Consider the following 23,353-nt stretch of genomic DNA (forward strand, 5'->3'; position numbering starts at 1 on the left):
CCTGAAGAAGAACCTAATATTCCTTCTATTCCTTGTCCCACTCCTTTTGATGTTTCGTGTTTTGAACCTAAATTGATTGATAAACTGAAAGATCAATTTGTAGAAGAAGAATTAATTTTTCTTTCACATTTTTCCCTTGATGATGATTTTCCTAATCCTATTAATCAGTCATCTTCAAATATTGATAGTCCCCTGTTCGATCTTGCACCTGTTAATCAATTTGAATCCTTGAACAACCATGATCTCGATCATTTCATTTTCTCTAAATTGTATGGTGATGATTTTTCAAGTTTCATGAATGAATCTTTGTTCCCATGGGAACATTCAGATTTTCAAATATTTCAAATGGATTTTAATGCAATTATTGAATACTTTCATGTATATCTCCTTTTAATCAAGAAAATGGCATGCTTGTTATTGATGATTTTGTCATAATCTTAAATATCTATCTGATGAGCCTCAATTTCCTTATGAATCTTGTGATTTGGATGATGACTTTTGTTTAGACAAGTAGCTGACTGTGTTTCCTCAGCCTAACTTTTAATGTTCTCATAGTTCAAGGTCAAGTTGAGTGTACAGAGCACTTCAACTTATGTTGATGGTTATGTCAAGTTCCTTTCACCCTGATAGTACTTGTGATTTTGGTCAGTTTCATATTTTCTCATGGAATCTCATCATTAATGCCATCTCATGGGATTTGGATTATCTCTTGAGGGATTCTCACCTTTTTCATGTTCATTTTTTAAACCCTCAAGGTAGAAAGTTTAATCATATTTTTAAATTTAAATTGTTGCATCCCTCTTCATGCAAATCTCTAGGTTGTGATGTGGAAACAAAGAATTATCTCAATGATTGTCAAATCCTTCGATCTGGCATCTCCACTGCATCATCCATTGAAAATTTTAATTCGCACAACAACATGGATTGTGGTTAATCTATCGAACTCGCTTATAATATGGATTTTCATTTGATTAATATTTCTTTTCAAAGTTTTCCTAAAGATTATTTCCACAATCCTATTGCAATTTCCCTTGAAGTTTCCTATCGATTAGGACCCATGTCTCATGGCCTATTTGTTCTTGAATTAAATCGAGTCTTGTATGGTTGTGAACCAGGTGAACGTTATTTTTGTGGAGTTTTTTGTTCAGTAGAACAATTAAGTGTGTCACACCGATGTGCTTACACTTTTTTTCACTTGTTAGTGCAAATGTTTTTTTTTTTTATTCTTTTTACTATGTTGTATCTCACTTTGATTTTACACGCTCACATCTTTCGACTCAAAATTCGGAAGAAGATTTTATGGTTGCACTGGAAGATCCATTTCACTTAACCCAACCCTATAATTTTTAGCTTAGGATAGGATAGATTGCATTTAGTTAGATGCATTGCATTTTTGTTGTGTTTTCATTATCCACCCTTTGTTTTTTCGGTTCTAATAGTCCTTACATAAAGTTGGCTTTGAGCTTCAAGACAATGTGGCTAATATTTTTTGAAAGGAAAGTTGTGGTAATATTCAACCCTTGGCTTATTTTTTACCCTCTTCTGTGATTTGGTTTCATCTTTAAAGTCAATTATTTTTTGATGGAAAATGGTATCCTTCAGCTGAGCAACCATAAGCAAATTTTGATGCTCATATATATTTAATATTTTCATTCCTACACTTTGTTTTGTTGGTTAATAGTGTTTTCTCACCTATCTATTTGAGTAGAGAAAGATAAGCGGCCGAACTATCAAAGGTTTATAAACCTGTCTTGAAGAAGAAATCTCTTGTGCTCTCAATAAGTCAGGATCCCTATTCCACCCCATTTAAAAAACTAATAAGTTCCTAATCACAGACTTATTTAAAATAAATAAATAAATGGTGAAATAAGAGAAAGGCTTCCTACATACGGAAGTGAAGAAAACGACTTTGTCAGCGTATTGTCCAAGATCGTTGGCAGTGAAGAAATTCTTGTGTTCCTGAAGTGACTCCATTGGGGTATTGTTCAGGCATGCTAGCAGCAAAGAAACACCAAAAATTAAAACTCATACTCTGATTATTTTTGTCTTGTGGTTCTATATTACCCTTATTCTCATAAAAATGATTTGGCTTGCTTTATGTTGGGTTATGCTGAGGAATGGAATAGAGAAGACTATATATTTAACTGGGTAGAATGGGAAGTTGAGGTAAACCATTGATTGAATCAATACTTCCTATAAAATTGAGACTTCGTGCAAAAATGAAACCAAAACAGAGAAGTTGGGGTTCTCCAAGTGTGTTGCCAAGTGTTGTCTCTATGAAAATTACCCTCCCAAATTTTTTCCTAACTTAGTTTTGGAGCCTACATGAACTATCATTCCAATCTATCTAGTGTCATCATGTTGTTTGATTTTCTATCCTTATGTTTTCTATAAGTGTCACATCCTCCTAAGTCAATGTTTTCTAAATTTCATCACCTTACCTTTAGAAGTGCTTTTGTTATCTTGTCTAGGGATAGGTGAAGTCATAGCTCTTCTTGACTTAGTAACTAGCCTTGTTCACAATTAAACACACACAAAAGAAAAGAAAAGAACTTTCTTAAGCAAAAGCACACTTCAATGTCATAAAGCGTTTCCTTCTTGTTGAGCGCACTCCTTCAGGCTGAACAACTGTGCCCTAGTGGAGTGCATTCCTTCATGCTCCACCAATGCACCCTCACTTAAGCACACTCCTTCGACTTAAAGACTTGCACCCTTTCAAATCTCATGCATGTGATTTCTTGTTGCATGTGGGCACACTCCTAGAAAATAGGAGCCCACTTGACTTCGCTAACTAACTCATTCACTCATCAACAAGTGTCGAGCATGTTAGTCTCACTATCTTCACACTGCCATCAGTGATCAAAATTACTCTTTTGCATTCATGTTAGGTGTCTCATTCGAATAGTTGCATCCCATTAGGTCATGGATCAACTGATGGTAGTGGTTTCATTTCAGTTTCCCTCATGTCATACATCTGTTGACTTGTTCAAACATCTTTTCAGTTGTTCATAATCAGTTCCATTTCATTTCTAACCAGTCCTAGGGTTTAGTTTCATTAGGTCTTAGGGTTTGTCATCATGGTCATTCAGAATGAATAAAGTGGTCAGCAGACACATGAGGAGGATAAACAAAAGTTCATAAAATTATTATTTTCCTTTTTTGTAAACTCAATAAATCTCTTTAACCTCAAAACTCTGTTTTGAGGTAAAATAGAGCATTTGTACTTCAATAGTTTCATTTCATGTAATTTATTTGTTCCTGTATGTAATAAGTATCCACAAGCTTCTCCTGGTGACAATGCCAGCTCCTGCCACTGCAAAAAGTCAATGTGATTAGTATTAGTCCACCTGCAAAAAGGCAAAAAGTCAGATATTTTGAAAAAGCTATCAAAACAATAGAGAAGTGGGTTTTGGTTTATGAAAAATCAAAAGGGGAAAAGTGTAAAAAGCCAATTCATACATTTTATTGCTTCATTTTTGAAGTGGAATAGCTAAGGAGAGCTAAAAAATGTGGTTTTAAGCAAAGGAAAGAAAACAGAGAAAAACTAGAGAATTTTTCCAGCACTACGCATCTATTTCCTGGCGTTGTGCACCTGTTGTTGTTCTGCAGTGTTAATTTACTCAGGCGCTGCACATTAAAAGTGTGTTGTGCACCTATTGACTGGCACTACGCACCTATTAGGGAAGGCTCAAACACCTCAAACTTGCTATCAAAATACCTCCAAATCTATTTAATGCTTATTCCAAGTAAGTACAGTCCTCCACCTTGCTAAAGAAAGTTTTTGATTGGTTTATTTAGTTGTGTGGTCTCATCTAAAGCAAACCCTAGTATCTATGAATTTCTTCTCAAAACCCTAGTTAATCACTAAATCACCTCTCACAAGTTATAAAACACCTACTGTTGCTCTCCTATTCCATTTTTTTTACTTATTTTCCTAAGTTCCCTCCCCTATCCTTTATTCACTAGAGCTCATTTCCTAAACCCTACCCTCCATATAAAACCCTAACCCTATACACTATTCTCAAACCCTAAATCCCAAATCCTACATCTTCACTACACCTACTTCACTATCAAACCCTTATCCCACATTCTAAACCCTACTCACTCCCCTCATTTCCTTCATTCCTTAAAACCCCAACATTCTCTCAAGCACTCACATCCCCATACACCTCACTCATATTATCTTTTAAAATGTCTTCATACTCATCCTGTCCCCACCTCATTCCTTCATTTCACATCAGCTACCACATCACCAAAACCCATGGAGAGAGACATAGACTATGAGGGGGAGGAGGAAACTTTTAGTGACAATTATAGGGAAAGACATGTGCCAAGGAAGCCTCACAAAGGGGGAAAAATCATCCGGGAGGAACCTATCAGTCTTACAGAGTTGCTTGCTTGCCCACTTGCCATATCATGTTTTAGACATCACTCTTGCTATGATTTTTGTGAAATGGTGGAGAGGGTCAAATTCCATCATGAGCTGGTCAAGTTGTTTGTTACTCATCTAGATAAGGGTCAGGTTACCCTTGCCAGTGTTTCTTTCACATTATCACCTACCACTATCTCAGAAGCAACAGGCATCCCAAATGTAGGTGAACAATGGAACAAAGGGCAATATGTGGACAAAGAATATTATGAGCCTTATATTAAGGCTAGATATCACAGTAAGATCAGCAAGGTATTTCCTTTCAAGTACTTGGAGGACAGGTTTTCCCCTCTTATGAAGATCATCATCAAATACTTCACCTATGAGGGAAGGTTTTCCTACTTATATGCATACCACATCAGGTTATTGATGCACTTCACTAGGGTGAAAATGATGAACCTCCCCTACTTTATATGCAGGAACATAGAAAAGATGGCCCATTATGTTCAGAGAAAACCATTTCCTCAATAGCTCAACAACATTTATCACTTCTCCTTGATAAAGATGGTTGTCTTACATCAGTTGAACTTGCTGAACATGCCATGGGAGACCTTCATTTCCCATGAAATGTTCAAAGGCCCTCAAGTATTTTCATCAGTGCTTCAGGAGGAAGGAGGACCTTCAGGACAACCAGGTGTCCAAGAGACTGAGACTACAAGAGTGCCAATATTTGTCACTTATGAGAGAGGCACTAGGAGGCTTTTTGCTACTGCCAGGCGAGTATTATCTTCACCAGGGGTGGAAGGGGTCTCGCCTTCTTCTCCAGACCACAAGAAAATGTTATCTCCACTGGGAGTGGAAGGGGCTTTGCCTTCTTCTTCATCTAGACAGGTACAGGTTGACCAGCAGCACAAGGACAAAGATAAAGGGAAGAGAAAGATGCATGTGGAGGACCCTAGTGAAGGGCAAGAGAGAGATTTTGTCTTGGTTGATCATGAGGTAGCTCAAGAGGAGAATGTCATGGACTTGAGTGCTCAAGACTCAAGGATCAAAGACATGATCATCAAAGAGAAAGAGGCTGAGATACATGCTTTGTCAGTAAATCTAGAGAGGGCCAAATGGATCATTAACTATCTGGAGCAGGAAAACAAATAGTTGACAGACAAGCAAGACCTCATGGAGTTACAAATGATTAAAGAAAACTGGCAAAGAGCAAAGAAAGCAAAGGGCAAGATGACCTCCATTGAGCAAGAAATTGAGAATGACCGAGAGACTTGGTTAGAAAGGGTGAACATTCACTTAGAGAAGCTGCTTGAGAAGGCCAATAAATAGAAGAAAATGCTTCACCACATGGCCTATCACTATTTAACCCAGAACAAGATTTGCAATTCAAGGGTAAAGAGGCTAAAAGCTAAGTTAAGGAGAGCCTTGAGGAGCAAGAAAGAACATGATAAACTCAAAATCTTGGCTGAAGCATCATTGGCCCAACAAAGCACTTAACAAGGTTGCCTCATGCCAAATTTCAAGGAATTTTGAGCATTTTTGGTCATTTATGAATTTTGGAAATTTTTACACAGGTTTTTCCAATAGGTGCGCAGCGCCACTGGCGTTGTGCTTTTGATGGGGACCTCCTTTTGCAAAATGGTTTGCATTTTTGGAATCAGCATGGAAAAATATGAAAACCCAAAAAGTTTGAGAAGTCTTGGATGAGATCTTGGCCTCCAAAAGAGAAAAAAACACCCAAAAAGTGCCCTCTCTACCACTTTTTTGCCACACAGGAAGCAGTCTTGGGAAAATCAATTTTTGGAGGGGAAAATGAGCTCCAAATCAGAAAAATCAAATTGTTCCAGAAACTAGACAGTAGGGCTTTCCAACAAGCCATCTTGCACCTAATTTGGACACTAGGAAGGCCTCCAAAACTTCCCCTGAAGTGGCACTGCACATTAAATGGATTTTTCCAGTTTTGCTTTAAAATCCAGATTTCTCCTAGTTTTCGCTGCATTTGACTTTTTCTTCATTCATTAGTAAATGTAGCTTGATAAATGATGTATTTGATGTAAATATGGATGAAAAACACCTCATAGGTTATATACATCAAGTTTCAAGTGGTTTGATGATGAATGAATTGGTTTCCTAAGTTTTAGAGGCAAGTTGTTCCACTGCCTACTTTTGTGTTCCTAGTTTAGATATGGTTGAAACCACCCCTCTTCTCATGGATTCAACCCCTGATAGCTAGCATGAGTAGCTTATTTTTCTATATTATGTACTTTCTTAGTCATTTGTAAAGGTTGGACTATTGTGGAAGCTCTGAACTCTATTGTATATCTCTATAGCAGTTTGGCAAGGAATAAAACCAGGTTTTACAGCTATTTTTGTGGGATTCTTGTGATATTGAGTTTATGTATTGTTTCTTCTTTGTAATGAGTTTTCTTTGATGTTTTATATGTATCCACATTTCTCTCTCTCTTCTAAACTAAATGAATCAAGGTGAATAGACGAAATACACTAATTTACAGTGCTTTGTCTTGGGAATGCATTTGGTTTTATATGTTTTCAGTAGTCTGAAGAGGATTCATGGTCTTTGCATGCCCTCCTCATCCCCTCAGCAGTCTTAAATCAACCATCTCATTCAATTCCAAGTGCATAAACACTTATCTATCTCGCCCCACAGAACATGCCTGCAATTTTGACTTGATTTCCCGGACCCAAGCTGCCTGCTCCATTTGATCCAGCAACCAAACATCAAAATCAACCAAAATCCTTTGAGCTACTATACCTAGCCTAAAATCTATATTCAACTCAATCATATTGAGTCATAATTGCAACCATCCTAACTAAGATTGACAAGGAGAGAGCCCTCTCCTGACTTGGTAGGGCTAGCTACCAAGTTAAGTGTGGTTTGTGGTTATCCTAGGATTGCCTCCCTTTAGCCTGAGGTCGATCTAGGCTCTAAAAGAGCATGCATAGAATGGATGTGCATGTAATATCCTTATAATCATCTTGATTAATTTTTATTTCTCATAATCACTCGCATTTGGGTTGGGTGCACATCATTAGATCAAGGATCTCCTTGTCAATATTCCAAGTAATTTTTGCATATCGATTCTATTGCTTGTCTTAGATGTTTTTATTGTTGATATTGCTTTCCTTGTTGGCATTTCACTTCTTTTCAGTTTCTTTACTGGTGTTTTAGCTCATTATTGCTTCTATAAGTGTAAAATTATTGTCATAAGTTGTCACTCTTTACATTCTCTAGCTTTTCATATTCTAGTCATGATTGCAACAAAATATATAAAAACTTGCAGATCTTTCCTCTCAGCATTTCTATTATTTTGTCTTGTTGTTGAACTTTTCCTTGAGCCATTTCAAGACAGAGCACACTCCTGGAAGTTAAGACTCAAATTTCAAATAAAATTGTGCCCAGAAAGATAAGTTTTCCTCAAGAGTGCACTCCTTTTTCATGAAGAATTGTGCCCTCCCTAACTGCATGAGTGCACCCTAAGCACATGAGTGTTTCCACCTTTGTCTCCTTAGCATGCGCCCTTGTGACCCCTTGTCCTCTTGACCACATGAGTGCACCTTGAAGGCTTGAAAACTTACCCCTTCATCCCTTTGGAGTGTGCCATTATTCTCTCTTATCCTCTTTGAGTGCATGAGCACACCTTGAACCCCTAAATGATCCTCCTCCATGCTTCAACAATGAACCCTGTGCCCTTGATGATATATATCTCTTGATTGAGCATATGAAAGCACCTTGAAGCCTTTAGTGACCCTTGAAATTCCCTTTGTGCTTTGACAGTGCGCCATCCTTATTTTCATGTAGATTTCTTGCCTATTCAAGTAACCATGTCTCATCGTTGATAGGCTTATACTCTCAACTACATTTGATAGCCTTTTGTATATGATTTGATAAGTTATTTCTTGCAATAGAGAGAAGATTTATTGAAGCTAATATTTGTCGCTATGAGTGTGCTTCCACATATGGGTTTTCAAGCTACTAGTCTCATTACTCTTTCAACATCTATTGGAATAATGCCTCCTGATACACATCGAGTGGCCTCAAAAGAAGCCTCAGAAGCAAGCACTAAAGTAGTAGAAATTACAAAGCCCACCATTCATATTCTTACATATACATAGTGTTTCATAGGAAAATCCACTGAGGTCACATGGAAAGACATCAAAGACACATCCATGTAGAAATAGTTCTCTGAAATTTTGAAATATTTGGAAGTATACATTAATATAAAATGGTCCAAGATACACATGATATCATGCAAGTTCCCAGTCATTCCTTGTGCAGAGGTAATTGAATGGATTCTAACACACAGATGATTCATATCTGGTGCTTCATAGTGAAATCGGTGGTTAGCTCACCACCTATTATGGAGAATACATGTAGACCTATTATAAGATGATAAGGCCCATAGAGTATGCCAATAATAGTTTCTATACAAGATGGGTTGATCTCGACACAAGTGACATCATCAAATCTTAGTGTTGAGAGCCTGCTAAGTTTTAACATCGGCTATCTGCTATTTACCCAACCATGATTCTCAAGGATTTGTAACAATACCTTATTTTCATGTGTTGTAGGATGCATGGGAAAAATAACACTGAAGTATTTGAAGAAAATTGGGTATATATGCTCAACATGGTATTTACATAGGGAAAAATCTTCAATTGGGAAGAATTACTTTCTTTTGATTTTCAATGTCATATTGGGAAAGCTAAAGCATATCTAAGGTCAAACAAGCACCATAGTTCTTTATGTCTACATTATTTTGGATTGGATTTGTGCATGATACACATTCCTAGGAATGTATTAGAACTGGACCCCACAAGATAAGTTCCCAATTTACTTCCACTACAGGGTGTTGTCATATTTGAGTTTAAAAGGGGCATACAAAAGATTAGTAGAGCATTTATTCACAGTCATATTTCATATGATATATGAGATCGATCCTTCTTGCATGACCAATCAGGTGAAGGAGTCATTACATTATATCATGGACTGGATTGTTGTGCTAGAAGGTAAATATATCATATGCTTTGGATGTTAGATTTCTCCTCATACCATGAAGTGATACGTGACTAATAAGGTGGTCTTGCAAGAAGTAGCTTATCATTTGGATAAAGGATTTTCAGGAACTCTTCAGAAGGAATAAATCCCCTTGGCCCACTTTCCCTTTCAAGAGTGTATTTTATGAGCTCACAAAGTGGAAAATTCAAAAATACAAGAGTTGGACCACTTTCACTTTGCAATCAAGTACTTTCATGGATATGATCCTAGAAGAGTGTGCAAGAAACATTGTGTCAAGATTGGATTTTCTTGGGGACATTCATCAATGACCATTGTAGAATATGAGAAGGTGAAGAGCTGGTACAATGCAATAATAAAGACACATCTAGGAATTGAAGTTGATTCCCCCCAAGTTTTACCAACTTGAGATGTGCAGGTATAATAGGCACCACAAACAACTTCTCAAGCAAAGACTGTAGCTCCCAAGCATGATTCAACGGAAAAAAATAGCAAGAATTGTAAATTTGATCCTTTGAGTAAATAAGTTATTCAATTTTAACATTAAAGGATAGAATTAGAGGCAAATATGCAATAGGAAAAAGAGGAGAAGAGGAAACAAGTTGAATTTCTCAAAAAGCAGCAGGAAGAAGAAGAGGAAAGAAGTAGAGTAGAAGAAGAGGAGCAAAGGAAGTCATAGGAGGAGGAAGAAGCATGGAGTTTGAATGAAGAACAATTGACTCATGAAATAGAGGAATAATTGGAGGAATATGGTACCATACAACCCATAGATGATGAACCAGGTTCTCTGGTAGAACCTCATCTCACAGGTGGCCATCTCCCATTTGGTGAGATGGGAATCACACCTCCACCTGAGGAAAAAGTCATGAATGTATGTAATGTCATGTTTGATATGCTAAATAAAATGATCATGCAGCAAAGGTGAAGATACTTCCCAAACAATCCTCAAAATCTTGTCTCTATATCTAAATAAAAGGTTAAAATTGCAAACACTAGGAGTGATCCCCTGGAAATCATGAAAGCTAATGTTTCATTTTATATGGTAGTGCAGGATAAATTAGAGTATCTATTGAATGAGAATTCATGATTGAGGAAAGAGTTAGCTGCATTAAAGAAACAAGTAGAACATCTCGCTATAAAAAACCTATGACTGTCTTCCCACAACTTTAATACAACAAAGTGGAAGTCAACAATACAGGAAGAATAGGGGTCAATGGAGGATACCACGGCACAAATTTATAATGAAATGATACTTCTACATGAAGTAGTGGCACCCCTTGTTGTCATATAGAAGAAATAACAAGAATTTCTAAATCTCCTGAAAGTGGAAAACGGAGTTGTTGATCAACCTTAGGAATGGGATTCCAATTATCCATATGTTCTATGATAGTTGGTTGGAAAGGATAGGATTGTCACAGAAATATACAAAGTATAGCTGAGAATCCACCATCATAATTATATATGTCGTGGAGAACATTTGAATAACATTATTGCTACCTATAGTCAACTACACGATGGTTTAGATTCTCTAGCACAGAAACACGGGATTCCTTTAGTGGGATCACTTGGAGAGATAAGAGGCAAGGAAACCATATTTCAATAAGTGAGATAGTACATTGAGAAAATCAAGCAGACATCAACACAATAATTCTTGGAGATCAATAAAGACATTTCTCTACAATATCTCATTGCACCAGCTAAAGCTCACATGAAACTATCATGGCTATGGAATACTGTACAATCAAGCTGCAATAACATATTGGTAGAAGCACTAGAGGTGAATATGTGATTTGCAATAGACTTGTCGGTTCGGATCAAATTCAGTGTTATGGAGTTCAAAGCATGGCATGCATACATTACCAATGAGCTCCATGAAGAAGAAACTAACTTGTCTTTTTGAAAACAACTTTGTCCTATTAGTAGTTTTGTCTCATGTAGCCACTTTTTTACACATATTTTGTATTTTTTAATAAGTTGTATTCAATTAAGTCCAAGAGACACATGTGGGATATGAAAAGACACATGTGGAATCTAAAGGTTCATATATGGAATGTGAAAGGTTGTATGGAAGCCCATAGGTCATAGAAGTTGAAGAGTCATGAGGAAACTCAAAATTCATTGTCATTTGTTATAAATAGCTCCTCATAACTCAAGTAAGGGGCTTGGATTCTTAGAGTCTTGCCTTGGATTCTCTTGTAGCACATAGGAGATAAATCATTATTTGGAGAAGCAAGTTGTGGATTCATGTTCCACTAATGGTTCTAGTGTTTCACCTATGTAACAGGGTACTTGGAATATTTCATTTATAATCAAAATCTCATTGAGCAAACACTTCTTCATGCATATATCATGGATGTAGTAAGACTATTATTTTTATGTTTATTGTATATGGTTTCTTAATTACATACTAAGTCTAATGAACTACTTTGTTACTTAGATATGAATGTTGTTGAATGAGTTATTTTTTTTCATGATTGTTGTTTATCTTGTGAACTAATTTGCAGGTAATCAATAAGCCTTTCTCTTCACTCCCAGGTCTCCCTTAGTATAGTACTATTAATTCCAAAACTATAGGCTTGTTTTCCTTTACCAGCCGTGGAAGTTTCTTGTGCATTCTACATCTGGTGTCACACAAAGTTTACATACTTGCTGCACCAAAGAGGTGTTTGTGTTCTCTTGTTTATGTGTTGTAACCAAGGTGTATCTCTTATACCTTTGCAATGGTGGTTGGACCATACATCTAGATGGGACTCCTACACCAAATGGTGTGAGGTCTAATTGGGACCTTGCATTGGTGAGATCCCTTGCATTTTGGCGGTATCAAGCACCATCAACAAAAGTACATGCCTCACTACAAAATGTGGCCCTTCTATTTTCAAATCTAGGGGAAGATCTAGTGAAGGAAGGAAAATTGTATAACCGCAATTCACTTCCAGAACTTTGGAAAGAGTTAGCAGGCATTATCTATTGATACATCACTTACAATGGAAGGTATGATGTAGTGAGAAGTCGTCATCTTATGTTAATCGTGTATCTAAGATAAAAGGTAGTCCTGAACCTTCCTTATTTTCTGCATTCACTTTTACATGAAATTGTTGGTAGATTAAGGTCTAAAGATCAAGTTTTAGTTGTCAACCATCATGGGCTCATTAAATTTCTAGTTGTGAGGAGTTTGAACCAAAGTTGGGATGGTTTTTTAGGAAACCCTACGAATGAGCAAGAAATTCCCTTAGGAAGTGAAGCAATTGCTAAAACACCTAGAAATATTTCAGTTGATAATGAGTAGGTAGAAAGAGGTAGTGAAATCAACCAAAATGAAACCTCAATGACATGGAATGCTTCACAAGAAGTTGTGCAACTTGAAATTTTGACTCCTCAAAAACTTAGCAGAGAAGAAAAATGAGTGGCATCATCTTTGGCTTCTTTGCCCAAAAAGAGGAGAAGGTGATTTAGAGTAGTTAAACTACATTAGGGATAGAGTTCCTTAAACCCATCTGAGAAATCAACGAAAGAAAATGTAATTCAAGAAATTTCTAATGAGGAAGGAACACAACAGAAAACCCCTAAATAAAATGTGTCTCAGGATTCATTAGCTCTAGAAAAAACAAATATAAGCTAGGAAGAATGAGAAATAGAGGCAGATGAAGCATTGGAAGGATTGGAAAAATCATTGGAAACAGTGAACCTAGGGGAACCAATTCCCACCACAATGGATGAGCATGTAACTCATTTAGGTATCCCTCTTAATTCTAATCAGGATGCTTCGCCTAATTCTCCAGTTGCAAATTCTCCTGTTGGATCCCTAGCCACCATCATTCTAGAGCCATCCGATGATTCTGAAGCTATTTCCACTCAATAACGATCCAAGGATTTTGTCACCGCTATATTAGAAACCTCTTCTCAAGAAAATATGGCTCAAAAATATCCTCCTAAAGACTTGATTGAAGTAAGCCAAATGCTTAATGTTGCTCTTTCATCCATGACAAGTGGACCTCAAATTTACCCTCTTATTAATGTTTCCTCAGAACCTATAATTGATAGAGTGATAATGGAAGTTTTTAATTCACCTACCAATCCTCTAGTGGTTTATTTTTCCCAAAATACTACTATTGAAGATTATGAAGTAACAACTTCTATTTCCCCTCAAACTGCTCCAACAGTTTTGGCCTGAAAGGTTTCTTGAAGAACTAGAGGTACAATAATTGTGAAGAATAAAGTAAATGGAAAACTTATAAAGTAATTTATTAAATTGAGGAAATAAAATGATAGGTTACAAAGGAAACTACAATAATTGAGAAAATGGTTACAAACTAGCAGACAATTTTATTAGGGTCATGAAAATAAAGTTACAGAACAACATGGAACTAATGGTGGGAAGAAAGAAGCCCATAATGTTGAAAAACAGACTAAACTTGTACCTATTTCCGTTGAAACATAATTTCATATTGATTTTGTACTTGTTTCGAAATAGGAACTCAAACTGACTTTGCACCTGTCACTACTGAAATAGAAGTTCAAATTGATCCTGTGCCTATTTTCATTGAAGCTGAGACTCAAGTTGATCATGTACATGTTCTTATTAAAAGACGAGAACAAACTAATGTTGTACCTTCTTATACTCCATTGATTGTAGATGCTACAATAAAGATGTTGAACAAAACCCTAGCATATCATAAAGATACCATAGCTAAATATCAAGGGGAAGTAGTGCCTCAAAAGGAATATTAGAATTTGCTTCAATGGTTTCAGGCACTAACAATAACAGAGGATGAAACACATGAAAATTTAAGAGTTCCCAAGAAGAAAATTTATGGCTTGCAGGAACATATTCATAAGGTTACAAAGAAAAAGGATGAAATTTGTTCTATTTACTCAAATATCCTAACATGTAGATCTCTAGCATGAAATCATGATTTATTTCTACTTGAACAATATTTTCTACTTAAAGCCAAGGCTATACAACGTGGCCAATCGTATGAATTCAACAATGTGCTAAATTTCATCACTATTTTTCATAAATAGGATGAGCAAACAAACTATCTCCTCTGTGAACTCTACATACATAACTTCCTTTTTGCAAAACACCTAAATGAAAATATTGTTCCATTCATTGGAGATGTCCAACTTCAGGATTTTATATCATTTTCACTAAATCAGATAAAGTGGGAGAAATCTTATCACACTTTTCAACGAAGAGAGCATAATATTGATCTTTGGGTTAGAGGTGAGCCAAAGAATCCCTTTGCTACACTTCTTTGTCACAATGAATTTATCAAGAAGCCTGATGTTTCTTCCTCATTTAAGCGAATTCACAACAAGGTATTACACTTAGGGTGGGAACAACTAGAAGACATAAAAGATGAGGCTATCAATGGAGCTAAAATGAGATGGAAAGTGTCATCCAAAGAAATTAAAAACATGGAACCTTTTGGCTTATATAATTTTCAGCAAGCTATGTCCAGAGTGCATGATTATGTTAACATTGTGTTGGAAGATGGAATCAAATGGATGGGATGCAAGTACATATGCCCTATGATTTGGTGTCCTCAATCTTACTATAATTCTGATTATGAACTGTCAGAGGCAGGTAAGTATGTGGCTTTTTAAGAAATCAAAAGTAGGAGTAGATTCAGGCTCAAAGGAGAAGAACCCTATGGAGCCTACTCCTTAATTGCCTTACATGTTAATTATTTATTTGCATGAGGACATGCAAAAAGGTCAGTTGGGGGGTGATGTTGGGCCTCACAATTGTCATGATTCCCTTATCCTATTCCTTAGTTTTAATTTTTTTTCTCATCTTTTTTCTTATATTTATGATATATTAACTCATATAACATAGGCCTTAGAAGGAATTAGTTTACTTTTACCATTTCACCTTTTATATGTACTATTTTGATTACAAAATAATTATTTATTCATGGTTGAATATTTACTATGAATAGGGGTTTTGTAATATAACAGGGGTAATCGCACTTGATGTTGTTTCCAAAGATGTTCGTGGTAAAATCGAGATAGCGTGATGTTGTCTTAACCAACTATGGCAGATCAAGTGAGCCAATTCTTATTTAAGTAAATTAGTTAGGGACAAAGCCCTTGATTTTCTTATATAGGTAATATTAAGACTCTTTGTAACTAAAAATGAGCATCCTGAGAATCTTTAGATTCTCAAGATTTCTCTTTGTTAAAATATTTACTGTTTTTATCTCCCTCAATTGTGGTATAAAGATGAGGGCTTGCATCCCAAAAGGGAGATTTTTGATAACTTTTTCATCCATTTTATAAACTCACTAAAAGCCTTAACTGTAATTATTTTTATAATACAATGAAAGTTTTTATTGTTGAGAGTTAATCCATTGCCTAGATCTTATCTACAAGGCATTCTGGCTCTGATAGTTCAGGCCCACTCCTAGTTGAGTCGTTGTTTTCATTTGTATTATTAAATTCACATTTTATCTCTTTCCATAAATCATTCATTTGCTAGATAAATTGAAAGTTGTGTGCTTTCTTTTGTGTAGAGATAATATTGATGGTCATGATCGGGGAAAATTTTAAGAAACACCCCAAATTTATATCTATAATAAATGGGTGAATCCCCATGTTATATAGAAAAATGTATAGACTATTTTTTCATTTATATAATATAGATATATAATTATTTGGTGAATCTTTCACTGATTTATAAAATTTTGTTAAATCTTGGCAAATTTTTCACTAGGTTATATGGTATTGCAAATTCTTGGCTAATCTTTTAAAAAAATAGAAAACGTTGTAAAATATTGGTGATTCCTTGATAATTTATAAAGATATATATAATAACAAGAAAAATATTTAGTTAAATTATAATATACTAATTTTCCATGTTTTGGAAAAGAAAAATCACGAGTAATGTTACTCTAGGTTCTTATTATACACTATTGCAAATCTTTTTGCATGTTTTTACCATGTTTTACCACAAAGGTCTTATCACATCCCAAGGTTAGATTATTTGGAGATGCACCCCCAAAGGCATGTGATGTTGAACTAAAGAAATTATTATTCTCAAACTTGGCCTTGATGCATCTAGACAACTCAATCATATTTAATGTAATTCATATTATGTAGGCTTTACATGAAAATAAGGTCTATGAATAGCTATATCAAACTCATGAATATTTACATCAAAATATTTTGTTTCTCATGCATTGCTTTTTTAAAAGGTAGATACTTCTCCAATTCCTTGAGTTCAAATAAACCAACAACTTTAAAATATGGTGCTTCCTCGTCATATGTAAGTTTTTCACCTAATTTTTGGATCCTAACTATTGTAGTAGTTGTTGCACTTTAATCTACAGTTGACAACTCTAATAATGTTGAATTGGTAAACAATTATTTGAAATCGCACAAAATGAAAAATGAAAATGAATGGAAGATAAATATGTATTGAAACTTAATTTCCTACACAATGAAAAAATAAGGTAATAACACAAACTCATTAAAAGACTACAGTTGGTGAGTTAAAAAATATAAACAATAGTCTCTACATGTTCATTACTCAGAAAAATATGTCACAAAATAATCATCATCAGGGGATTTTTCACTTCAAGAATGGTAGTGCACTAAATAGTTTATTGTTCTCATCTAATAACATGTGATCCATTTTGTGTATTTGTATCAAAGTATAATTTCATTAGATGAATTTTAGTCTCATGATAATAGGACTCCTATGACAAACACATAGGATCCTAGTGCATAAATAATTTTTCTCTTCAATTAACTAAGAAGATCTCATTTTCCTTTCTTAACAAACAATAAGTATTTCAAAGAAAATATAAAATAAACATAGTATATTCTAAAAGGAAAATATTCTTTTGTGACACCACAAAGTGAAAGGAAAAAACAATTCCTTAAATAATCAAATATATAAAGAAAATAATTTATCTTTTATGGCTCAAATTTCTTGTAATGTCTACATTATTCTTTATATGATTTAAAGATATTTTCCATTCCTTGGAACCCATTTTATTATTTCATGGTTAACTCCTTTCCATTACCTTTATATTCTCTTTTCATTACTAAACTCACTTCATATTTTATTTCTTTCTTTTTCCTTGATGATGGGTGGAGTGTCCACTCGAATATTGGACATTTCAAATATTAACACACAATTTATTCCAAAAAAAATATCAACAATGGTTGAAAATGTTGATGATGAAGTGGCCTATGATATAAAACCTTGTGAAAAGGATAAAGATGATAGGATTCTTGTCAATAGGTTGATTAAGGGATCATGTGAGTTCCCACAAGACATCAACTGATCAAGTAATGTCAAGAATGCTGAAGGAAACTATCCAAGTATGAAAATTAATCATGCCAACATATATGACTTGAAATGATTGGAGTAAGTATTCCTTTAGGCATACTTTATATATTCATTTTTTTATGATGGAATGCATGTATGATAATGATACCTAGGTGGGATATAATGAAGGAAGAAGCTTTTCGTGTGGCAATATTGTTATAATCCTTTTGATTCAACCATGAATTAGTATCTCATGATTGAGGCACATGACAATCAGTGAATGGGTAACATAATCATGTTATGAATTTGTATAACACATGAAAGTGAATGCCAATAGAGCTAATGTGTGATACCATATTGTTGATGGATATGGAAGGATATAATACTGCACAAGTGTCCAATTGTCTCCTTTCTTATATTGGTGTTGTAGACTTTAACCTTCTTGCAAATAGTGAGGAGAACCTATAGAGGATAGGGTTCCTAAGGTAATATAGAGAAGAGAATCAAAGTTCCTTGTCATATTCCTAAGGTATAGATGGAAGGTGACTAAATGATGTGTTGAAGTGTTGGCTAGACCTTCCAACTAATGATGGTGGAATACATGGTATAGAAATGTAGTATTTTGATATCAAGTGACAAAGATAGATTGAGTAGATGTGATCATGAGTATTGGCACATTGGTTTATTGGAGTAAATATTTAGTTTCATATTGTAATAATAGGTATGTTGACTAACCCATGTACGTTGAATCATAGTTCCATTTCATTGAGTATGATTAACAACTACAAATGATTTAATTGTTAGTTTGTTAATATTATTATGAGAACACCTCATGGATGGTCATAAATATTGAAAGGTCACTTTTATTTGGTTGATTGAAAAGTTTAGGTTGTAGGTAGAATGGTCTAAAATATGAAAATGAGTTTAATTTTGTAAGAAATATTAGGTGCTAAAACACACAAGAGCCAAACACTATGACAAGGAATCTCATACTTATGAAATATGATATTCTTTATGAATTAGACTTGGAATTTATAAGTTGTATTATTATGAATATTTCTATGGTAACTGTATGTGTATGATACATGGTAGATGATGGCTATTGAAGATGGAAACCCTTGAAGAAAGGCCATTGTTAGGACAAAGGAACCCTTTGGTTGCCACACGTTATGTACTAATAGTGGATGTCTAGTAGTAAGTTAGTGCTATCCTTATGCAAGAAATACATGACAAGATGGATCACCTTGTTCGGTGTGGAGCCTGATTATCTTCTGTATTCAAAGGTTTTATCCGGATGTATACCCCAGGAAGACTGTACACCCCTCCACATGGGGGGGTACAGGGGGGTAAATCCCCCCCGACTGGGGGGTCTGGGGGCAACGCCCCCGAAGCTAAAAATAGATGTAAAATTGCCTTGTAAAAGTCTAATAATTTCTAGTCAATCTAGGTCATTCATTAGGCGGATGATCTGATGGTAGAAATTATGTTTAATTTATGGGTTTTTTCCCTAGAAGGAAATCTCTCACTATATATGAGGGAATTGTATTGCGTCTATGTAGATCTGTATTCTGAGTGAAGAAGAGAGAGGAGATTGAGAGCGAAGAGGGTGTTACAGCAGATCTGCTATAGGTTGTATCTCTTCAGTTTGTTGGATAATATAATAAAAGGACTGGTTGTTTCTCCATGGACGTAGCCCAAACTAGGTGAACCACGTATATTTTTGTCTCTCTTGTTTTATGCTTTTTCTGTGTTTATATTTTTGCAATATTTTATGTTTTCCATTGCTCCGTAATATATAATTTTCTAACAACTGGTATTAGAGCCGAAGGTCTATTTAGCTGATAAACTCATAGGAGAGAAGGGTTCCTGGTTCGAGTGGGAGCAATGGCGGAAGATGGTAGGTTTAGGGTCGAAAAATTCAATGGCCAAAACTACCAGCTGCGGAAGATGCAGATGGAAGATTATTTATATCAAAGAGGTATGTACCTACCATTGAGCGGAAAGACAAAGAAGCCGATGAATATGATAGACACAAAATGGGATAGTCTAGACAGAAAGGCACTTGGAACAATACGGCTATACCTAGCGGCGTCGGTAGAGTTTAATATTTCAAAGGAAACGACAACACAGGGTTTAATGTCGGCATTGGCCAAACTATATGAAAAACCCTCGGCCTCAAATAAGGTATTTCTTATGAAGCGTTTATTTAATATGAAGATGTCAAAAGGTGGATCTGTTGTAGACCATTTAAATGATTTTAATACAGTTACAAGTTAGTTAAGTTTTGTAGGGGTAAATTTTGATGATGAAGTTAGGGCTCTGTTATTTCTGTGCTCATTGCCAGAAAGTTGGAATGGCTTAGTTATGGCCGTTAGTAACTCTGTCTTTGAATCTAGTACTTTAAAGTTTGATGATGTTGTCGGTGCAATCCTTAGCAAGGCAATGTGATGGAAAAGCTCCTGGAGACATCAGGTAATGCTTTGAGTGCAGAATCTAGGGGAAGAAAAATGGAAAGAGGAAAGAGCCCCAGATATCGCAGTAGGTCAAGAAAAGGTAGATCCAAGTCCAGATTAGGGATAGTGTGCTGGAAATGTGGGAAGACAGGACACCTGAAGAAAGACTGCAAGTCTCGGAAGGGAAAAGAAGGAGATGCGCAACAAGAAACTAATCATGAAGTGAATGTAACAGGTGATGTGTTGCAATATGCTTTGATTCTTTCATTAGAAAATATTATTGATGCCTGGGTGGTAGATTCAGGGGCCTCATTCCATGCCACACCTGATAAGAAATATTTTCATCACTATGTTCAAGGAGATTTTTGACAAGTCCATTTGGGTGATGATAAACCTTGTAAAATTGTTGGAATGGGTAAGGTTCTTGTAAAACAGCAGAATGGAAACCAATGGCTACTAAAGGAGGTAAGGCATGTTCCAGATCTTGAAGAAAAATCTGATTTCAACAGGACAATTGGGAGGTGAAGGTTGTGTAACTATTTTCACAGATAAAACCTGGAAGGTCACTAAAGGATCCCTGGTAATACCAAAAGGAGAAAAGGTTGGTACATTGTATTTATGCAATGGTATTTCTAATTCTGTTAATGCTTTAACCTCTACAGGAGAAGATACGGCATTATGGCATCATAGGCTCGGGCACATGAGTGAGAAAGGGATGTAGATTCTTCACTCAAGAAATTTGTTGCCAGGTTTGAAGCATGTTGATTTAAAATTCTGTGAGAATTGTGTTTATGGAAAACAGAAGAGAGTCTGATTCCTTAGAGTTGGGAAAGAAAAGAAGAGCAAAAAATTAGAGCTTGTGTATACAGATGTATGGGGACCTGCTCAGGTATCATCTCCTGGTCGCTCTCATTATTATGTTACTTTTATTGATGATGCAACCAGAAAAACATGGATTTATTGTATTTGAAATAAATATAATGTATTTGATACTTTCAAGAAATGGAAAGCTTTGGTTGAAAATGAGACAGGGAAAATGTTGAAGTGTCTCAGATCAGATAATGGAGGTGAATATTGCAGCAAAGAGTTTGATAGGTACTGTTCAGAGAATGGAATTCGCAAAGAGAAGACAGTTCCGGGAACACCACAAGAAAATGGTGTGTCAGAAAGGATGAACAAGACAATCATGGAGCATGCAAGGTGCATGAGATTGCATGCAGGATTTCCTTTACAATTTTGGGCAGATGCTGTAGATACTGATGTTTATCTAATAAATAGAGTACCTTCAAGTTCCTTGTATGGTGGTATTCCAGAGGAGGCATGGACAGGTAAAAAGGTAAACTACTCATTTTTAAAGACTTTTGGTTGTGAAGCTTTTGTCCACAGTAACAAAGAAAATAGAACAAAGCTTGAGGCAAAATAAAAGAAATGTACCTTTATTGGATATGGTGTTAATGAATTTGGTTATCGCTTATATGATTATGAAAATCACAAAAGCATTAGGAGCAAAGATGTAATATTCAATGAAAAGATCTTGTATAAGAATAAGTTGCAGGAAAATAAACAAGAAAAAGAAAACAGAGAATACACAGTGCTTGACGATATCATAGGAAAAGTGATGGTGCCTAAAAATCATAATGATCAACAACCACAATACAACAAGCACTTCAAACACCTGAAAGTGGTGTTATAAGATCTACCAGGATAAGTAGGCCCCCTAAATGATACTCTCCTTCATTATATTATGTATTGTTGACTGATTCTGGTGAACCAGAATGTTGTGAAGAAGCAGTGCAGGTAGAAACCAAGAAGAAGTGGGAGCAAGCCATGAAAGAAGAGATGGAATCCTTAGCACATAACCAGACTTGGGACTTAGTTAGGTTGCCTACAGGTAAAAAAACATTGCAGAATAGATGGGTTTACAAGCTGAAGGAAGAAGATAGAGGAAAACAGAGGTACAAAGCTAGACTTGTAGTGAAGGGGTTTGCATAGAAGAAAGGTATTGATTTTGATGAAATATTTTCTCCTGTTGTTAAAATGACTTCAATCAGAACTATTTTAAGTCTAGTAGCAGTTGAAGATTTGCATCTTGAGCAGTTAGATGTAAAGACATCCTTTCTCCATGGGGATTTGGAGGAAGAGATATATATGAAGCAACCACAAGGATATGAGGTAAAAGGGAAGGAGAAACTAGTGTGCAGGTTAAAGAAGAGCTTGTATGGCTTAAAACCTTGCTCCAAGGCAGTGGTATCCAAAATTTGACAAGTTTATGTCTAAACAAGGTTATACTAGATGTCACTCTGATCATTGTGTTTATCTCAAAAGGCAAAATGATGGCAGCTATATTATATTGTTATTGTATGTAGATGACATGCTTGTTGCAGGTTCTAACATGCAAGAAATAAATGTTCTCAAAAGAAAATTGGAAAACTCATTTGCAATGAAGGATTTGGGCACTGCAAAACAAATCCTTGGTATGAGAATAACTAGAGATAGGAAGAATCGCAAATTAACATTGTCTCAAAGTGAGTACATAGAAAAGGTGTTGAAAAGGTTTAATATACAGAATGAAAAACCAGTTAGTATACCTTTGGCTATCCATTTCAAATTAAGTAAGGAGGCATGTCCCAAGACTCGGGAAGAAATGGCTCATATGTCTAAAGTTCCATATGCATCAGCAGTTGGAAGCTTAATGTATGCAATGGTCTGCACAAGGCCTGATATTGCACATGTAGTGGGAGTTGTAAGCAGGTACATGAACAATCTAGGAAAAGAACATTGGATGGCAGTGAAGTGGATTCTCAGGTATTTGAGAGGTACCACAAATCAAGCATTATGCTTTGGTGGTTCAAACATTTCTCTACAAGGATATGTTGATGCAGATATGGCAGGTGACAAAGATAACAGGAGGAGCACTACAAGATATGTGTTTACTGTAGGTGGAATAACTGTCAGTTGGGTCTCAAAACTACAAAGTGTTGTTGCACTTTCAACAACAGAAGCAGAGTATGTTGCTGCTACAGAGGCTAGTAAAGAAATGATTTGGTTACAAAGGTTTCTGGATGAATTGGGTAAGAAGCAGGAGTTGGGCAGGTTATACAGTGACAACCAGAGTGCCATACATCTTGCAAAGAACTCTGCATTTCATTCCAAGAATAATCATATACAGCTCAAGTACCATTTCATACTGTCAGCGTTGGAAGATGGATAGTTGA

Source organism: Pinus tabuliformis, chromosome X (genome assembly GCF_031772625.1).
Source record: "Pinus tabuliformis cultivar Carrire ecotype Pingquan chromosome X, CPIR1, whole genome shotgun sequence".
Classification (NCBI taxonomy): domain Eukaryota; kingdom Viridiplantae; phylum Streptophyta; class Pinopsida; order Pinales; family Pinaceae; genus Pinus; species Pinus tabuliformis.